The 21012-nt window shown below is 45.3% G+C and overlaps 1 protein-coding gene across 5 annotated transcripts in view; it reads left to right on the top strand.

The window, feature by feature from the left end:
- Positions 1-21012, top strand: part of DLGAP2 (DLG associated protein 2) — a 620511-nt gene that overhangs the window by 33233 nt on the left and 566266 nt on the right. Inside the window, exon 1 of one of the 5 annotated variants that reach the window (XM_070460163.1) lies at positions 7161-7243. The exons of the other annotated variants lie outside the window; for them this stretch is intronic. The gene's annotated coding sequence lies outside the window, so the exon portion shown is untranslated. Of the gene's footprint in view, positions 1-7160; positions 7244-21012 lie in introns of those variants that run through there. 5 annotated transcript variants of the gene reach the window in all.

The following is a 21012-nucleotide window of genomic DNA, read 5'->3' as shown; positions in this document are numbered from 1 at the left end:
GTCCCTTGGGCCACAAAGAGATCCAACCAGTCCATCCTAAAGGAAATCAACTCTGAATATTCATTGGAAAGACTGATGGTGAAGCTCCAACACTGTGGCCACCTGATGCAAAGAGCCGACTCGTTGTAAAAGACCCTGATTCTGGGAAGGATTGAGGGCAGGAGGAGAAAGGGGCGGCAGAGGATGAGATGGTTGGATAGCGTTACTGACTCAATGGAAATAAATTTGAGCAAAAAAATTTGATAGTGAAGGGCAGAGGAGCCTGGCGTGCTGCAATCCATGGGGTTGCAAAGAGTCAGACAAGACTTAGTGACTCAACAACAGGAACAAGGGTGGACCAACTTTTTAAAAAGCAATAGCATGTAATGTTAATGTTAAAAGTCTTACACTCTTCGGTAATAACAGCTAAGGAATATAATAGTATTTCTTCATTTAAGAACTTAAATATCTTAGTAATTTGGTAATACTCTTAAATACATTTAAAAATATATATTTTTACCTGTATGTATTTTTGAAAACTTTTTAAAAATAAGGTATGTCATATATCCAAAGGAAATTAAATCACTATCTCAAGGTACTATCTGTACTGCCGTGCTCATTGTAACATTATTTACAAGCCAAGACAGAAACAACCTGAATGTCCACTGGTGGATGAATGGTCACATATACACAGTGTGTACATACCCGATGGAATATCAGTAAGCCTTTAGAAGAAGGAAATCCTGCCTTTTTGTGATAACAGGGATGGAACCCAAGGGCGTTATGTTAAGTGAAATGTCAGAGAAAGATCAATATGGTATGATCTCACTTATATGTGGAATTCAAAAAAGAAAACTAGAACAGAACCAGTTGAGCTCATAGAAGCAAAGGATAGAATGGTGGTTGCCCAAGGACCCTGTGTTGGTCAAAGGTAAAAGCTTCCAGTTACAGGATGAACAAGTCTGGGGGTCTGACACCCAGCTAGGTGACTGGTTAGTTGTGTATTATGCACCTGAAGTTGCTCTGAGTTTAGAGCATTGATGGTCTCGTCACAACAGCAACAACAACAAATGGAAACCATGTGAGGTGAAGGACTTGTTAAGTCACACTTCACAATATATACATGTGTCAGATCTTCATATCTAGACCTTAAATTCACAGTGTTGTGTCTGTGTGTCCGTTGTATTTCAGTGTTGCTCAGCTGTGTCTGACTCTTTGTAACGCCATGGACTGTAGCCCACCAGGCTCCTCTGTCCATGGAATTCTCCAGTCAAGGATACTAGAGTGGGTAGCCATGCCCTTCTCCAGGGGATCCTCCTCGCCCAGGGATGGAACCTGTGTCTCCTGCAATGGCAGGCAGATTCTTTACCTCTGAGCCACCTGGGAAGCCCATGTTTCAGTAAAGGTGGGCAAAGAGAAGCCGTACGTCTGTCCCCCGTTCACTCGGTGGTGCCTCCCTGCAGGGACTCTGGTCTCCTGGCTGCTTTGCCCACAGGCGGGGACTCACCAGGCAGTTCATTGCTTTTCTGTTGGTGCCTAATGAGCTGTGAGTATAGCCGTGTTCTGAACTGTGTCCGACTGGGTGCTCTGTGGGAAGGTCCCTGAGTGCCGTGGTGTGGGCAGGGCCATGTCAGGGTCCCAGCAGAAGGGAAACGTGTACCCTGAGTGATGCGGGGGACTCCGGGGGCCAGGTGGGTGCAGAGCTGTCACCTCGTCTGCAGACACGTCCCTAGCCGTGGACCTTCCAGTGAACAGAAACACAGCATGGAGAAGTGGGGTGCAGCGTGCTGGGCTGGGGAATCCGAGCCCCACTGTTAAATAGCTCTGGACAGAGGCCCTCGGAAGTCCCAGCCACGAGTTGCCTCTTGTGGGGATCACTCTCTGAGGTGATGGTGGAGGCAGGGAGCCCCGAGTGGCTGGGTCCTATGACCAGAAGCTCATGGCAAGTCCAGAGGCTGGGACCTGGATCGGGGTACCTGGTCCACATGGGGGGCTGTCCTGAGACCTGTTCCAGCCTACTGTTGTTTTCTGAGCGGAAGCTCAGGTGTTTGGACTTGTACCTGGTTTGTTCATAGTTCCTGGTGTGTGTACTAAGCCTCCTTACTGTGAATATTTTAAAAACTATGTAAATAGTGTTTATGGCTGCACAACATTGTGACTGTATTTGTACTTAGTGACATTGAATTGAGTGCTTAAAAAAGGTTAATATGGTAAATTCTATGTCTATTTTACCATAATAAAAGTTTGTAGGGAGATGCTGAGTATATGATTCCCTGACTAATATACTACTTTTTAAAAATGTTTTACTGATGCTAGAAGAGTCAACACATAAGGATTTCTCGAAGCTCTACCCTGCACCGGTGTTTACACTAACTGTAGGTATTTTCTGGTGGCGGACATAGATTTTTAAGAAGTGATGTGATTTTAACACTTCATGTTTTCTCCTATGTCTTAGACTTTAAAGGATTGAAATACATGATTGTTGATATATAGGAGCTTCTAAAATACATTTTCTTAATGTTTTTTGAAGTTTTTTTGCTTGTGTCTCACTGCAGGGATCTCCAGCACCTCTCATAATTAAAGATTATGGTTACAGTTATGTTTGTAGTCAGCCTGAATTTTGTCCATAAAATACATCATGTCCCATCACATACATTAAGTGTGTTTTGTTAGAGGGCTTGTGCTTCCTTCATCTTGCCTGGAGATATGAAAATAATCCAGACCTATTTCAGTTGAAATGATAGTAGTGCACCCGAATGGCCAATCAGAATAGGATTCTGTGTCTTGGACCAGAAGCACAGACTATAAGGTAGAAATTTTCCTCAGGAGCATCGCCAGCAGCTCCTGCCTCACACTTTGCCTGTTATATTTAAAATGAAACTGACTTTGTGAAGTATCTGCACCCTAAAATGGAGAAGGAGCTTCTTCCCACCTCTGTCTCTGCTTCTAGAAGACTCTCCACAAGTACCTGCCCCCACTTCCCTGACCATCTTTCTCCTCCTGTAACTCACAGAGTTCACTGTTTCTAAGGAAACCCCCTGGAATCAACCCATCAGCTGTTAGGAGCTTGCAAACTCGGATCCTCTGAGAGCTGGTTTTGAATTTATTTGCAGATTTTTTTTTTCGTTGGTGGCACACTCGTGTGTTTGTGTGGCATAGCAGTGAGGAATATGGGTTTGGAGCCACATAAATCTAAATCTAATTATGACCTCACCCTTACTGTCTTATAGCAGATGAGTCACTTGTCCTCAGTACTGGTTTCCTTACCTAAAAGGAGAGGCTTGCTCCAGTTCACAGGGTGGTTGTGAGCATGGAGCCCGGTGTGGGCATGCAGAGCAGGATCAGGGCACAGATGTGTCTGCGTCCCTCACCTCTGTGCTCTGTCCCCTCAGGGGCCAGCAGCGCTGCTCCGTGGATGCTCAGTGGATGATCGTTCTGCAGAACCTAGACTACTGAGCCAGGGGCCAGTGACACAGGAAAAACCCATGGTCTCTGATGATCATTACTTCCTCAAAAAGAGAGTTTCACTTGCAACGCAGCCCCATTGTTCTGCATCCCCGATGTATTGTTATTATTGGTGTAATAACAACAACTGTGTAACCGGTGTATGAATTTTCCTTTGTTTTGTGCTCTTTCTTCATTCACTACACTATTCTCCCTCCAGAATGACAATTTGTAGTCCTGAATGGGGTCCCTGCTTTCCTGATGTGCAGCCCCGTCTGGTGGGGAGCTGGCGCAGGGTGGCCATGATGAGTGCGTCTGGGCTCATCAGGGTTCCACTGATGGTGCCGGGGCAGCGTTTCTCATCCCCACTGGGGCCCTTCCCAGATACCTTTTAGAGTCACAAAGGATGATAAAGACAAAGGGCCATTGCCCGTAACTTGAACTTTGTGGGTGTTTCAGGTGGTGTACTGTTCACTTCCTGTGTCTGCAGCTTTGATGCCACCTTGCTGAGCGGCTGGCCGGGCTGGTGGCCCTGTGGGCAGCGTCCTCAGTGTGTGCTCTCTGAGCCTCCTCACCTCCTGGGTCACTTCTTTCACCAGGAAACACTCTTTCCTGCAAGACCCCTCCTGCCTTCCTAAGTGGCACATTTTAGTGCCGGTAGACATCTGGGGTTTGGGCTTTGCGCTCCCACCGACTCCTGCATGTCATGGAGCGGGGAGCGCACGTGAAGGGGTCAGGCCAGTCCTGGCCCCCAGGCCCTGAGTTTCTGGGGGCTCCGTCTCCATGTTACTGCCTGCATCTTGGTCCCCTCTTGTGCTGGTTGTCCTGGCAGTCAGAGTGGCAGTGGTGCTCATTTGTGCCCGCGAGGTGGGCATGAAGTTCAAGGGTCAGTGCAGGGGCGAGGTGACTTGGTCAGGTCCGAGTAACTGGTAGGTGGTGGGACAGGAACTGAAAGGCAGGTTTTTCAGGCATCGAGCCCACCCCCCTCTTGTCTTATGTGGCTCCCCACCCGCATCCTAAAATATCTCTAAGGCAGCGACCGTGAGGAGACTTGTGTGTTTTCCCCAGTTCAGCAGGTGCATGAGCTCCGAGCTCTGCTGCCCCACGTCCCACCGGCGGTCAGTGCTGTGCTGGACTTCGAATGGATCCCATGTTAAATGTTCTTTCCCTGACACAGTAAAAAAAATTAGAACGTAGCATCCATCAACTTTATGTGGATCAAACCACCTTTCAGAAATTCTCATCTCACTATTTCATTTTTACATGCTATGATCTTGTTTGTTTACAGATCACCTACTTTCTAAGTTTGGTCTTGGGTAATGATGCTTTGTGATGATTTTGGAGATGACCACAGAGATGCCCTGTCACCGCTGTGGATGAGCCACACCAGAGTGAAGCATGGCTTCCTCTGATTCTGGTCAGAAGTGCTGTGTGTGAGCCTCATGGCTCCTCATGGAGCCTCATGGGGCTCCGGCTGCAGGCCAGCAGGAGGGCTGGTGCCCTCTGCCGTCCAAAACACGTCCTGGGGCTGGGGAGGAGGGGCTGGCCATGAAGCTTCCACCAGCCCTAGGCAACACATTTTGTCGTTTTAAATCAGAATGTGAGAAACACTGATCTTAATGCCTTATGGAGAACTGTTTTATTGGTGACAGAAACACAGATTTCTTTTCAGATGATTTTTTGTTTTATAGTGATTTGGGCACAACATTGATGAAACTGGATAATTTGGGAAATGATAAAATTGATCATATCTTTCTAATTGAAATTGACTTTATTATGAGTCTTGTTTGTTCTTCATACATAATTGGCTGAAGCAGTGTGTTTCATGGATTCCCAAGCAGAGTGGTGGTGCGTCAGTGTGTATTTGTGCTTCTCTTCCTCTGACCGTTTTCAGCTGCCCTGGCTGCCAGAACAAGAGGCCAGGCCAGGGCTCAAGCATGGCTGTCTGCTTCTCATTCTGGAGGCCGGCCATCTGGGCCCGGGGCTGGCCGGGCTGGTTCCTGGTAAAGCTGCTTCCCCTCTCCTCGCCTGACCTCAGGGCTTCTGCCCTCCTCCTCCTGTCTCTCTTCTTATTAGGCCAGGAGTTCTGTCGGCTGGGGTTCCACCCTTAGGACCTTGTAGGACTTTAATTACGGCCTTAACGGCCCTGTTCCCAAGCAGTCACATTGGCAGTTAAGCAGATGCGTTTTGCAGGGACATAGTCCACAACACTGGTTAAAATACACACGGAAACCTACCTTTCTGCAAATTAAAACAGTTATTGAGTTCATTTGTAGGAAAACAAGTTCATTCATAGTATCATTGCTGATTCTCACGTTTTAGTGAAATGACTAATAGTAGCTTATGTGACCAGACCAGAGTTAAAACAGGTAGTGGCTTAGTTTTTCATTGTTTTAATTTATAGGTGTTACCAAGATGAATTAGTTGTTTTAAGTATGATGCAGACAATTCAAAAGGTAGAGGTATAGTTTCAGGACAGGCTGGTTCATTTCCATGAGAATGTGGTTCAGGACCACAGACTGGACGGTTCCTCAGCATTTGCAAAGCAGAGCGGAAAGCTGCCTTTGCTGGCGTGTCCCTAGTGTGGCAGGCTGCTTAGGCCAGGCTGTTTGGTGTCGGTCTACTTCCCTCCTTTTCACAGAAAAGTCCCCAGTGCTTGGAAAGCTTGCTTCTTGTCCAGTACCACACAGTGGTGGTGCCATTAGAGTGTGGACTTATTTTAAAATTTGATATGTGACCCAACTGAAAAATCTTAGAATTTCCAGTTGGAATCACCGGACTCTAAGTGAATCCTTTCTAACTATGATGTGTCGGTCTTTACAATATGCTGCCATGAGTTCTTTTATGTATGGGTTGATTCTACTTACATCTCTGTCCTGGGTATCAAGGAAAGAGGTGTTGCAGGATTTATGCTGGAAAGGAAGGTTCTACAAGTCATGATTTCCAAGGAAACAAGGTAAGGTGAGGCAGACAGCTGTGGGTACTTTAAGTCTTCTTAGGAAACACTGCCAGGGGCAGACACCACCCAGATGGCAGAGACATGGCTTGCTCTTCTACACAACAAGAGTGCCTGGAAAATCAGAGAATGCTTGTGTGTCCAGTCCTTGGTAAAACTAGACCAGGAATTCACAAGTGGTACATCAGTACCAGGCTTCCCAGGTGGTAAGTGGTAAAGAATCCGCCTGCTAATGCAGGACACGCTGGTTCGATCCCTAGGTCTGAAGATCCCCCAGAGGAGGAAATAGCAATCCACTCCAGTATTCTTGCCTGGGAAATCTCATGGACAGAGCAGCCTGGCGGCTACAATCCATGGGGTCACAAAGAGTTGTTCACAACTGAACACAGGCCATACCGTTGGAACAGTGGCAGGAGTTTGTGTTGGATGTAAACTTAGAGCTGGAGGTAAGGCAGGACCACTGAGAAGCTCTGTTTCCAGTCCTAAGACTGAGACTTAAGTAGAAAAAGAGATAACACCGCTCCTTCCTGCACTCTAATAATAGGCTACAAGATTCCCTATACCCTGGAAGAGCTAAGAAGGAGATTTGTGTATCAGTACCACCCAGTCCTCTATAAGTAAAACATTAAAAATCAATTTGAAGACACGTGAAAGGTCTGCATACGCCCTGTTGATCAGGATGGCCTACGAATCCCACCGGTGTAGCTTGTCTGCGCATGCGCTAAGCGCTCACTGGGCCCACTGCGCGGAGCGAGCACGTGGCCGCACACGTGACCCCGCGCCCCTCAGCCGCAGCGCCGGGGCCTCGCGGCTCCTCACTCAAGCGCTGCCTGTGCCCAGGTTTCGCAGTCACCCTGGTTTCAGGTAAAGGTTTCTGTTTTGTGGGGCACTGGGGTCTGACTCTGGATTTCCGTTTTTCTCTTGGCCCGTGACTTACTCAAGGGCCGGATCATGGCTGCCTCCGGAATCTGTACTTCGGGTTCGAGGGCTCTCCTGGACCCCGGGCACCCCAAGGGAACGGGCTTTGAGGAGCACGAAAAACGAGGGGCCTGAGGGAAGCTGTTGTCGGGGATTCGGACCGCCTGAGGGGGAACAACCGGAAGGGCTCCCTGTCGGGGGGCCGGGGAGTGGGGCGCGGACGGGGCGGCCGCGGGGACCAGGGCAGCGGCTGCTCGGTGCCTAGTCAGGAGAGGCGCACCCATCACCCCCTTAGGACCCCTGTGAGGTTGCAGGCGCAGACGGTGAGGGCTAAGACCTGAGGACCTCGGCGATGGGAGAGGCGCCGGGTCGACTCGGACCCCGGAGAGCCGGCCCGTGGGCCTCAGGCCGGCGCTCCGTCAGCTCCGCTCTCAGGGTGGGCGCAGGGTGGCCGTGCGTTCAGCTTGAGTCCTCTCGGGTTGACTTTGCAGCCGCGTTGGGGCCGAATGTCAGCTCCTGGCGTCAGTCCCTAGGAGAGAAAGAGCTAAATGGAATTAGCTCATTCAGTTTTTAACAGATATGGACACTCTATAGACCAGGGCCTTCCTGCTGGCTCAGCGGTGGGAAACCCACCAGCAATGCAGGGAATGCGGTTCGACCCCTGGGTCAGGAAGATCCCCTGGAGCAGGAAATTGCAACCCACTTGAGTATTCTGCCTGAAGAATCCCATGGACAGAGGAGCCTGGGGGACTACAGTCCATGGGGTCGCAGAGTCAGACAGGACTGAGTGACTGAGCATGTTATAGACCAGAGAGGGACTTTGGAAATGAGGTGGTTCCGCCCTTGGAAGGTTCAGACTGTAGGAACAAGACCTGGCATCCGGGCGACTCACAGATCCCATGTCTGCTGAGAGCTTCCTAGTTGGCAGACGACATCTTCTTCTGTGTCCTCATATGGGGAGAGGTCTGGGGGCTCTCAGGGTCTCTGTCATCAGGGCACTGATCCTGTGCATGGGGGCTGCACCCCGATGATCTCTTCAGCGTGGGGTGGGTTACTGCCTGGTGTTGGGAGGACGCAGGTGCTCAGTCTGTAGCAGAGGCTCAGGACCCTGTGCTGCAGTCCCATGGGCTCCAGTGAAATGTTTCAGGAATCATATACACAGATCTGTCAGTTGCCTGTTCCCACCAGAGACCAGGGGTCACAAAGTAGAGCAGTCACATCATAGACTGTTTCCAAATGTGCAAGGTTTTTCTGTACATAGAACTAGTATTGATCAAATGTGATGTGTTTTAATATTAGGAGAAAATTGTTGTTCAGTCACTCAGTTGTGTCCAACTCTGCGACCATGGACTGCAAAATGCCAGTTTCCATATCCTTCACCATCTCTTGGAGCTTGCTCAAACTCATATCCATTGTGTCAGTGATGCCATCCAACCATCTCATCCTTTGTCATCCCCTTCTCCTCCTGCCTTCAATCTTTCCCAGATTCAGGGTCTTTTCTAATGAGTCAGCTCTTCAAATCAGGGGCCAGAGTACTGGAGCTTCAGCTTCAGCAACAGTCCTTCTAATGAATATTCAGGATTTATTTCCTTCATGATTGACAGGTTTGATCTCCTTGCAGTCCAAGGGACTTGCAAGAGTCTTCTCCAGCATCGCAGTTCAAAAGTATCAGTTCTTCGGAGCTCAGCCTTCTTTATGGCTCAACTTTCACATTTGTACACGACTACTGGAAAAACCATAGCTTTGACTAGATGGACCTTTGTCTGCAAAGTAATGTCTCTGCATTTTTATATGCTGTCTAGGTTTGTCCTAACTTTTCTTCCAAGGAGCAAGTGTCTTTTAATTTCATGGCTGGAGAAAATAGAGACATATACATAAAATCACATTTCCAAGGAATGTGTGATCTGACATTAATACCAGCTGTTGTTAACCATAACAGAGTTCTGTGCTGCTAGTGACCGGGACACAGGAAACACGCCTGGGACATTTACCTGTTCCCAGTGGTGTTGGAATACCTTCTCCTTTTGGAAAATAGCTTTACTGAGGCATAGTTCACATACCCAGCAATTCACCATTTAAAGTGTATAATTCCAGAGTTCTTGTTATATTCACAAAACTGCAGCAATCACCAAACCAATGTTGGAACATTTTCATCACCCCTCAAAGAAACTGTGTGCCCACTGGAAGTCACTCCAGCCCCTACTCCTAGAATGGCTGATCTGCTTTTTGTCTCTGTGGATCTGTCTGCTCTAGAAATGAATCACACTGTCCCTGGTCTCTGGTGACCCGTGTTTTTCACTGAATGGTGTGTTTTCAGGTTTCACCATGTTGTGGATGTATCAGCACTTTGTTCCTTTTCTTTTTGTGGTAAAATATACATAATATTTAGCCTTTTTACCATTTTAAATTCAGTGGCATTAAGTAAATTTATGATATTATGCAACCTTCATCAGGGCTTTCCTGGTGGCTCAGATGGTAAGGAATCTGCCTGCAGTGTGGGAGACCTGGGTTCGATCCGTGGGTTGGGAAGATCCCCTGGAGGAGGGCCTGGCAACCCACTCCAGTATTCCTGCCTGGTGAATTCCCATGGATAGTGGTGCTTGGCAGGCTACAATCCATGGGGTTGCAAAGAGTCAGACATGACTGAGGGGCTAAGCATAGTACAACCTTAAGGAGTATCCATTTTTGGACTTTTTTTCCTTAACAACAGAACCTCATCCTCATTCAACACTGACTCAATCCCACTGCGCCACGCCCCTCCCCGCCCCTGGTGACTTTATTATACTTTGTGAACTCACCTGTTCTAAGTATGTCTTATAAATGGAATCATCCAATGTTTGTCCTTCTGTGTCTGCCTTGTCTCAGTGTAACGTTTTCAAGGCTCATCCATGTTGTAGTATGTTTCAGAGCCCCCTTCACTTTTAAGGCTTCATGATATTCCACTGTATGGATTTACCATGTTTTGTTTATCCATCATCTGTTGGTGGGCACTTGGGTTGTTTCTGGCTCCTAGCTACTGTGAGTGATGTTGCTCTGAGCATGTATATAAACATAACCTGAGCCGGTTTTCCATTCTTTTGGATGTGTACCTGAGGTGTCAGGTGTATGACTAGGCACAGTAACACCATCCTAGTGGGTGTGAAGTGCTATATCATTGTGTCTGATTTGCTTTTCTCTAATGACTAGTGATGCTGAACTTGTTGGACATCTGTATGTCTTCTTTGGAGAAATTAGCTATTCAAGTCCTATTTTTTGAATTGTTTTTTTCTTTTTGTTATTCCATTGAAGTTTCTTTATATATTTTAGATATTAATTTCTTATCAAATGTATGACTTACAAATTATTTTTCCTTTTTTTTTTGCTGCTCCATGTGGCTTAGTTCCCCAATCAGGGATTGATCTGGGACCATGGCAGTGAAAGCACCAAATCCTAACCACTTAGTGGACCTCCAGGGAACTCCCCAAAAGTTTTATGTTAACCTTAGGTTTTCTAAGAATTTTATATTTTTAATTGTTTAGCTCTTTGGTCCATTTGGAGTTAATATTTCAATGTGATGGAAAGTGAGGATCCAGCTTCATTTGTTTTGCTTGTGGATCTTCAGGTTTCCCAAGGACCACGTGTTGAAAAGACAAGGCCCATTGAATGGCCTTGGCACCCATGGATTGTAGCCCACCAGGCTCCTTTGTCCATGGGATTTCACAGGCAAAAATACTGGAGTGCATTGCTATTTTCTTCTCCAGGAGATCTTCCTGACCCAGGGATTGAACCTGAATCTCCTGCGTCTGCTACATTGGCAGGCTGATTCTTTACTACTGAGCCACCTGAGAATCCCTATGTACAAGATGAGGGTCCAGTTTCATTTGTTTTGAACGTGGACATTCAGATTCCCAAGGACTGTGTTTTGAAAAGACACCTCTTTCCCCATTGAATGGTCTTGGCACCCTTGTGGAAAGTCAGTTGACCGTACGTGTGAGGGTTTCTTTCTGGGCTATCTATTCTGTTTCATTGGTCTGTTTATCTTTCTGTGTGCCAGCACCATGGTTTGATCACTGTTGCTTTGTAGGATGTGTTTAAATCAGAGAGTGTTTCAACTTTTTTCTTCATCTTTAATGTTGTTTAGGGTACTTGGACTCCCTTGAGACTCAATATGAATTTTAGGCTGGGTTTTTCTCTTTCTGAAAAAAACCACCATTGCAATTCTGACTGATATTGCATTGAAGCCATAGATCACTTCGGGTGATATGGTCATCTTTTTTTAAAGTTTATTATTTATCTATATTGTTTATTTCATTTATCTATTTGCCTGCATTAGGTCTTAGTTGCAGTGGACGGGATCTTTGTTGTGTCATTCGGGATCTTCTATTGTGGCTTGAGGCCAGCCTGTGGGCCCTCAGGTTGCAGTTCAGGGACTTAGTAGCCCCTTGGTATGTGTAATCTTAGTTTCCCAACTAGGGATCAAACCCTTGTTCCTAGAATTGCAAGGCACATTCTTTACCACTGGACCACAAGGGAAGTCCCAATATGGTCATCTTAACAATATTAAGTCTTCCAACCCCTGAATGTAGGATGTTTCCATTCATTAATGTCTCTTTCCATTTCTTTTAGCAGTGTTTTGTAGTTTTCAGTGTATTGGTCTTTTGCCTCCTTGATTAAATTTATTTCTAAGTATTATATTTTATTTTCTGATGCTTTTGTAAATGAAAATTTTAAAAAATTATCCTTTTATATTGTTCATTGTTATTATAGAGATGCAGCTGATTTTTGTGTGTTGATTTTGTATCTGCAACTTTGCTGAATTCATTTGTTAGCACTTACAGTTTTTTTAATCCAAATAAAAGTAGGAATTGAAAATAATATAAGGCAATATTTTTGGAGCAGTTTAACATTCACAGCAAAATTAAGGAGAAAGTTAGAAATTTCCTGTGGTGCTTCCCAGGTGGCTCAGTGATAAAGAATCCACCTTCTAGTGCAGGAGATGTAGGTTTGATCCCTGGGTCAGGTCCCCTGGAGGAGGAAGTTGCAACCCACTCCAATATTCTTGTCTGGAAAATACCATGCACAGAGGAGCCTGGCGGACTAAAGTTCATGGGGTTGCAAAGAGTTGGACACAATTTTATGACTGAGCATGGCGCTAGAGATTTCCTATCATTTGCTGTCCCTACACACCACAGGCCACCCTCCCCCACCCCATCACCATTTCTGCCTTATGGTCCACGCGTTACAACTGATGAACCTGCATGGACACGTTGGCGTCATGCCGAGTCTGTGGTTACATCAGGATTCACCCTTGGTGTTGTATTTTCTGGGGCTTTGGACAAATATATAATGATGTATATCCATCATCATAATGTCACACACAGTAGTTTCACTGTGCTAAGAGTCCTCTATGCTCTGCCTGTTCCTCCCTCCTCCAAACCCTGATCTTTCTCCTGTCTCTGTGGTTTTGCCTTTCCCAGAATGCCATAGAGTTGGAGTCACAGTCTTTAGCCTTTTCAGATTGCCTTCTTTCACTCAGTGATAATGCATTTAAGATTTTTCCATGTCTTTTTATGATTTGATAGTGCATTTCTTTTTATCACTGACTAATCCTGCATGGACCACATGGAGGTATCTGGATGGACCACAGTTTATGTATCCAGTCACCTAAGGGCATGTTGACTGCTTCCAAGTCTCAAGCAGTCCCATTTGTCTGTTTTTGTGCTTTTGCCTGTGATTTTGGTGTCTTATTCAAGAAAGCAATGCCAAGTCCAGTGATACAAAGCATTTCGTCTGTTGCAGGAGTTTTATGTTTGGGTATTTAATCCATTTTGGGTTAATTTTTGTAGGTGGTGAAGATAATGAGTAAGGTCCAACTTCATTTTTTTTTGCATGATGATTTCCAGTTTTCTCAACATTTGTTGAAGAACTTGTCCTCTCCCTGTTGTGCGGTGTTGGCACCTCATTGAAAATCATTTGACTGTGGGAGCGAGGGTTTTTCTCTTTGCTGTGTTCCTCTCCTTGGGCTCTTTGTCTTCATGATCTAAGACCAACTGGTTTTGATAATTACGTGTATGTAATTATGTGCATTATTAATATAACCATATGCATATTGTCTTCTGCAATTGCTTTTCAAATTAGTTAAGAAAGAAAAAATGTATTTATACGGTATTTTTTAATTGTTTTCTTTTATAATTATTATCTTTACCAGCTGTATTAGTTTTCTATTGCTGCTGTATCAAATTATCACAAATGAGGTGGCTTAAAGGACCACAGATGTATTATCTGACATTTCTGGAGGTGAGAAGTCTGAAATGTCCTTGCAGGACTATAGTCACGGTGTCAACAGTACTGTGTTCCTCCGGGAGGCCTAGTGTAGGATTCGCTTCCCTGCTTGCTTCAGCTTCCAGTGGCTGCATGACTCAGGGCCCATTCATCTTCAGAGCATGTAGAGTTGAGACTAAGCCCTTTCTCTGTCATCTCGCTTGCTGTCTGTCTTCTGCTTCGCTTTTCCGGTCACTTGGAGCCGGTGATTCCACTGGGCTTGCTCAGATCGTCCAGAATCATCTCCTGTCTTGAGATCAACTAATTGCCAACCTTAATTCCATCTGCAGCCTCAACTCCCCTTTGCCTTGTACCCCAATATAAGTCACAGGTTCTGGATATTAAGGTTTGGAGGTTGGGGAGGACTGTTATTTTGCCTGCCTTACTGGTGTTTTTTTTTTTCTCCCCCCTCCAGGTATCTGAATGACTGGCTTGAGTCACTTGCTTTCAGTCAGAAAAATTTACTTTAGTATTTCTTCTAAGTTCTGCCAGCAATATAATCTTTGTTTTTATTTATTGGGAAATTTCTTTATTTTACCTTCATTTTTGAAAAGTTAATTTTAATAATTGTAAGATTTTTGGCTGACAGTTCTTTTCTTTCAGCACTTAGAATATGCCATTTCCTTGTGAATTCATCGTTCCTTATGTAATTTCAGAAACAATCTTCTTGGTGTTCACCTGTATGTGACAAATTGTTTCTCTTGCTGCTTTCCAGCTTTTCTTCTGGTGTTTAGCTTTTGTGTTATGATGTGTCTGGGTGTAGATCTCTGCGTTATCCTGGTTAGAATTTGTTGAGCTTCTTGGATGTGTATATTAATGTTTTTCATCAAAATGGGGAACTTTGATTTCAGCCATTGTTTCTTTGAATATTTTTTTCTGTTTCTCTTTCCCTTTTTTTCTCTTGTTCCTATTACACATATGTTGATTTAGCTAATAACAGCCCACATTTCTTTTTTTTGTTGTCTTTTAATATTTATTTATTTGGCTGTGTGGTGTCTTAGTTCTGGCACATGAGATCTCCCATCTTCATTGTGGCATGTGGGATCTAGTTCCCTGATGAGAGATGCAACCTGTACCCCTGCATTGGGAGCACAAAATAGTCTTAGCCACTTGACCATCAGGGAAGTCCCTGGCCCACATTTCTTCAAGGGTCTCTTCATTTTACTTCATCCCCTTTTTCCCCTCTGCTTGTCATGTTGCATCGTCTCTACTGACCTATCTCAAGTTTGCTTATTCCTCTGCAATTCAGATTTATTTCCAAACCCGTCAGATGAACTTTTCAGTTATCATACTTTTCAGTACAGGAATTTCCATTTAGCTTTTTTTTCCAATTTCTATGTCTTTATTGATATTCACTATTTTCAGTTCTTTTTCAAGCATGGTTTCCTTTAGTGCTATGGACATATTTATAATGGATGTTCTGGTGTCTTGATTAAGTCTAAAACCTGGGTCCTCTCATAGGCAGTTTCTTTTCCAGTGCCCTTTTTTTTTCTGCATGTACATCGCATGTTCCTGTTTGTGTGTCTCATAATTTTGTATTGAAAACTAGACATTTTAGATAACTTACTGTGATAGTCCAGGATGTTGATCTTCCCTCCGGGGCTTCCTTTTTACTTTGTTGCTTGGTTAATTTTTAATACTTGTTGACTGGACTCTCCTTTGCTTTTCACTTCCCTTCTTTTCACAGCTATTTGTAAGGCCTCCTCAGATAGCCATTTTACTTTTTTGCATTTCTTTTTCTTGGGGATGGTCTTGATCCCTGTCTCCTGTACAATGTCATGAACCTCCATCCATGGTTCATCATGCACTCTGTCTATCAGAACTAGTCCCTTAAATCGATTTCTCACTTCCACTGTATAGTCATAAGGGATTTGATTTAGGTCATCCCTGAATGGTCTAGTGGTTTTCTCCTCTTTTTTCAATTTCAGTCTGAATTTGGCAATAAGGAGTTCATGATCTGAGCCACAGTCAGCTCCCGGTCTTGTTTTTGCTGACTGTATAGAGCTTCTCCATCTTTGGCTGCAAAGAATATAATCAATCTGATTTCAATGTCTACCATTTGGTGATGTCCATGTGTAGTCTTCTCTTGTGTTGTTGGAAGAGCGTGTTTGTTATGACCACTGTGTTCTCTTGGCAAAACTCTATTAGGCTTTGACCTGCTTAATTCTGTACTCCAAGGCCAAATTTGCCTGTTACTCCAGGTGTTTCTTGACTTCCTACTTTTGCATTTCATTTCCCTATGATGAAAAGGACATCTTTTTTGGGTATTAGTTTTAGAAGGTCTTGTAGGTCTTCGTAGAACTGTTCAACCTCAGCTTCTTCAGCATTACTGGTCAAGGCATAGACTTGGATTACTGTGATACTGAATGGTTTGCCTTGGAAACAAACAGAGATCATTCTGTCGTTTTTTGACATTGCATCCTAGTACTGCATTTTGGATGCTTTTGGTGACTCTGATGGCTACTCCATTTCTTCTAAGGGATTCCTGCCAACAGTAATAGATGTAATGATCATCTGAATTAAATTCACCCATTCCAGTCCATCATAGTTCACTGATTCCTAGAATGTTGATGTTCACTCTTGTCATCTCCTGTTTGACCACTTCTAATTTGCCTTGATTCATGGACCTAACTTTCCAGGTTCCTATGCAATATTGGTCTTTACAGCATCGAACCTTGCTTCTATCACCAGTCCCATCCACAGCTGGGTGTTGTTTTGCTTTGGCTCCATCCCTTCATTCTTTCTGGAGTTATGTCTCCACTGATCTCCAGTAGCATATTGGGCACCTGCTGACCTGGGGAGTTCACCTTTCATTGTCCTATCTTTTTGCTTTTTCATACTGTTCATAGGGTTCTCAAGGCAAGAATACTGAAGTGGTTTGCCATTCCCTTCTCCAGTGGACCACGTTCTGTCAGACCTCTCCACCATGACCAGTCCGTCTTGGGTGGCCCCACACAGCATGGCTTAGTTTCACTGAGTTAGACAAGGCTGTGGTCCATGTGACCAGATTGGCTAGTTGTCTGTGATTATGGTTTCAGTCTGTTTGTCCTCTGATGCCCTCTCTCAGTGCCTACTGTCAAAGCAAAGGAGAAAAGGAAAGATATACCCACTTGAATGCAGAGTTCCAAAGAATAGCAAGGAGAGATAAGAAAGCCTTCCTCAGCGATCAGTGCAAAGAAATAGAAGAAAACAATAGAATGGGAAAGACTAGAGATCTCTTCAAGAAAATTAGAGATACCAAGGGAACATTTCATGCAAAGATGGGCTCGATAAAGGACAGAAATGGTAGGGACGTAACAGAACCAGAAGATATCAAGAAAAGGTTATCAAAAAAGCAACAGAGTTCCAGAAAAACATGTATTTCTGCTTTATTGACTATGCCAAAGCCTTTGATTGTGTGGATCACAATGAATTGTGGAAAATTCTGAAAGAGATGGGAATACCAGACCACCTGACTTTCCTCTTAAGAAACCTGTATGCAGGTCAGGAAGCAACAGTTAGAACTGGACATGGAGCAACAGACTGGTTGCAAATAGGAAAAGGAGTACGTCAAGGCTGTATATTGTCACCCTACTTGTTTAACTTATATGCAGAGTACATCATGAGAAACACTGGGCTGGAGGAAGCACAAGCTGGAATCAAGATTGCCAGAAGAAATATCAATAACATCAGATACGCAGATGATACCACCCTTATGGCAGAAAGTGAAGAAGAACTATAGAGCCTCTTGATGAAAGTGAAAGAGGAGAGGGAAAAAGTTGGCTTAAGGCTCAACATTCAGAAAACTAAGATCATGGCATCCAGTCCCATCACATCATGGCAAATAGATGGGGAAACAGTGTCAGACTTTATTTTTCTGGACTCCAAAATCACTGCAGATGGTGACTGCAGCCATGAAATTAACAGACGCTCACTACTTGGAAGGAAAGTTATGACCAACCTAGACAGCATATTAAAAAGCAGAGACATTGCTTTGCCAACAGAGGTCCGTCTAGTCAAGGCTATGGTTTTTCCAGTGGTCATGTATGGATGTGAGAGTTGGACTATAAATGATAACCCTATATGCAAAACAGAAAAAGAGACTCAGATGTATGGAACAGACTTGTGGACTCGGGGAGAAGGAGAGGGTGGGATGTTTCAGGAGAACAGCATTGAAACATGTATATTATAGGGTGAAACGGATAACCAGCTCAGGTTGGGTACATGAGACAAGTGCTTGGGCCCGGTGCACTGGGAAGACCCAGAGGGATCGGGTGGAGAGGGAGGTGGGAGGGGGGACTGGGATGGGGAATACATGTAAATCCATGGCTAATTCATATCAATGTATAACAAAAACTACTGTAATGATGTAAAGTAATTAGCCTCCAACTAATAAAAATTAAAAAAAAAAAAAAAAAAAAAGAAAGCTGAGCACCAAAGAGTTGGACTCTTGAGAGTCCCTTGGACTGCAAGGAGATCCATCCAGTCCATCCTAAAGGAGATCATCCCTGGGTGTTTATTGGTAGGATTGATGTTGAAGCTGTAATGCCAGTACTTTGTCCACCTGATGGGAAGAGCTGACTCATTTGAAAAGACCCTGATGCTGGGAAAGGGTGAGGTCAGGAGGAGAAGGGGATGACAGAGGATGAAATGGCTGGATGGCATCACCGACTCAATGGCCATGGGTTTGGGTGGACTCCGGGAGTTGGTGACGAACAGGGAGGCCTGGCATGCTGTGGTTCATGGGATCGCAAAGAGTCGGGCACAACTGAGCGACTGAACTCAACTGACTGGACTCTCTCAGTGACGTCTACATCCCCTGCAGTGTGAGCTCTTCAGAGGGCACAGCCTTGCACAGTTACCTGGATAACAGTAGTTTTACTAGATTTTTGTTTGTCTCAATATTTTCTCTATCTTAACATTTCTGCCTCATTTGGTGTCACATCCAGCTGTTGTGTGAAGTAAAAGTCGCTCAGTTGTGTCCGACTCTTTGCAGCCCATGGACTGCAACTCACCAGACTCATCTGTCCGTGGAATTCTCCAGGCTCTGCTAATTGTCAGCTGATTGCTCTGTTGTTTTATGTTATGCCCAGGGGCATACTTTGTGCCACACAGTCTGATCCAGTTACATCTGGGCCCCCTTTCAATGATGGTTTCTGAGGTCTCTCTTTGAGATTTGCTGCAACCTCAGGAAAGCTCTTCTTAGATGTGTGTTTCCCTGCTTCTTTGTGGTTAACTTGTTTGCCTTTATCATTGTTGTCATACACTTACCATCCTCACCTTCATTCCTTCACCTAAATGTCCATTGTCTTGAGGGTGCTCTTGGGTTTGGGTTTCTCATAGTTTGTTTCCAATGAAGTCAGTTCCTTTGGGGAGATTTGGGGCTCTTGGCTCTCCTCGACTGCCTCTCCTGGGGGGCACAGTCTGTGGGCCATGGCTCCAGGCCTGCTTTGCTCTGAGTGACCCCTGTTCTAGGGCAGGATGGGGCAGCTGCAGGTGTGTCTGGTCTTCTTGGCATGCTTCTTGTCTTAGTTGTGCTGCTCCAACAAATCACCGTTGCCCAGGTGGCTTAAGTAACATGTAAGTTACTTCTCGTGCTTCTGGAGCCTGGGAGTCAGTTCCAGATGCTGAGGTGGTCAGGTTCTTGGAGAGGATTCTCTTCCTGGGTATGGCCTTTTGCTGATCTGTTCGAGGAGAGAGTGGGGAGGGAGGGAAGAAGAGAGAAACCATTGTCAGTCTCTTGTCTCCTCTTTATACAGGACTGATCCCAGCAGGGAGCTCCACCCTCATCTAAACTTGATCACTTCCTGAAGATCCTACCAGTTATTACCAGCACACTGACAATTAGAGCTTCAAAACATGAAATTGAGGGGTACACAAGCATTCAGTCTATTGCACCTCTCTTCATAGAGCTCTGTTTTATTGCAGAGGATGGTAGAGGTGCCATCTGGTTTTCTGTATCTGGAGTAGAGTTTCCTCCCTGAGGGACGGACTGAGTTGGGGAAGGATGCTCCAGCCTCCTGGCGCATGGCCAGAATTTTGGCCTTTGGAGTTTAGAACGGGAGATGCCAGTGTCCTGGCCTCCTGGGCCCCTTCTTTGAGGCTGAAGGGAGGAAATCCATCTGCATACCTGGAAAGGAACTTTCCAGACACCAGGCTAGGGACAGGGAGGGACTGGTTGTGTTTACTGAGACCATGTTTACTGCGGGCTGTTAATATTTCTTCATTTGTTACATGTTCTTAGGTCAATTTCCAGACTTTAAATGGTTGCTTTTTAACAAATAATTTTGACTCATGTGGTTGTTTGGCTGGGAACAGGGTTGAGGGAGGCTAGCTGGTCCATAACACAGTGACCAGGAGAATACAAATTAAGGTACCTGCTGTAGCTGGGCACCTGTCACATCCACATGCATTAACAAAGCTAATATGTTGAATGGGGAGGACGCGGGAGAAGGAGCCCATTCACACTGCTTGTGGGAGGGTTAGCTGTGCATCCAATTGCCAAGTGGCCTGGCAGCATCCAGTAGAGTGGAAAAGCTTCACCCGGCACCTGGAAAGCTCATCTTTTTGTGTCCATTCTAGGGAAACCCTCACGCTAGTGTTGAGCGCTTATGGTGTGTATTTCAGTGTGGCCCATGATCACCATGTGGCAGTTGGAAAGATTCTTGAGTGAAAATAAGAGCAAGTGTTGAAAAGATTGTTTCATAGGATGTCCTTGACGTATGTTTAAACACGTTTATAGTATATTTATTTGTGGATAAAGACAAGGAAACTAACGATGACGTGAGTCTGGACATGTTAGTGTCTCTGTGGGCATGTGTATGCAGGCACAGTGGACGCCCAGCATGAAGGCCTTACTTCTTAAGAAAATGTAAGCAGTGGAGGCCCAGTTTTGTTGTATTGTCCTTTGTGCTTTTTATGTTATATAAGAAACTCAACATGAGAAAGAAACCCACAAAATCAAGTTCTTAATTAAGGAAAACAGTCTAGTATTTTGGAGTAAAAGGCAGAAGGCATGTGAGTATCTAAGGTAAGACGTGCCACTCATCAGGAACCACCTCCTGACTGTCCGTGGGTTTGCCCAACTGTGAGTGCTGATGGGGTCTGTGTGAGTTCACGGGGTCACAGGCCAAGGACGCTGCCTCAAGACGGTGACTTACCTCTGTTAGGAAATCTTTGTTTTTGTACCAGGTGTTTCCCCAGCCATCAGCTCAGAAACAGCGTAGAGTTTCTGAAGCAAATGCTGACAGATCCCAGAGCCCTCCAGGGGCATTCCTGCTGTCAGGGAGTTCCTTGCAGCGAGGCAGTCCCCTGCAGTCTGACAGCATCCGGGAGCTGTACAGGGCGGGTTCTCCTGGGCCTCCAGGGGAGGTTGCTGTGGTGACAGCTGTGCCCCCCCCCACCCCCTGCAGTCAGGTGCCCACAGCTGCTGCGGC

Source organism: Odocoileus virginianus, chromosome 32 (genome assembly GCF_023699985.2).
Source record: "Odocoileus virginianus isolate 20LAN1187 ecotype Illinois chromosome 32, Ovbor_1.2, whole genome shotgun sequence".
Classification (NCBI taxonomy): Eukaryota; Metazoa; Chordata; class Mammalia; order Artiodactyla; family Cervidae; genus Odocoileus; species Odocoileus virginianus.
The sequence above is the reverse complement of the archived record's forward strand: the minus strand, read 5'-3'. Positions and strand labels throughout refer to the sequence as shown.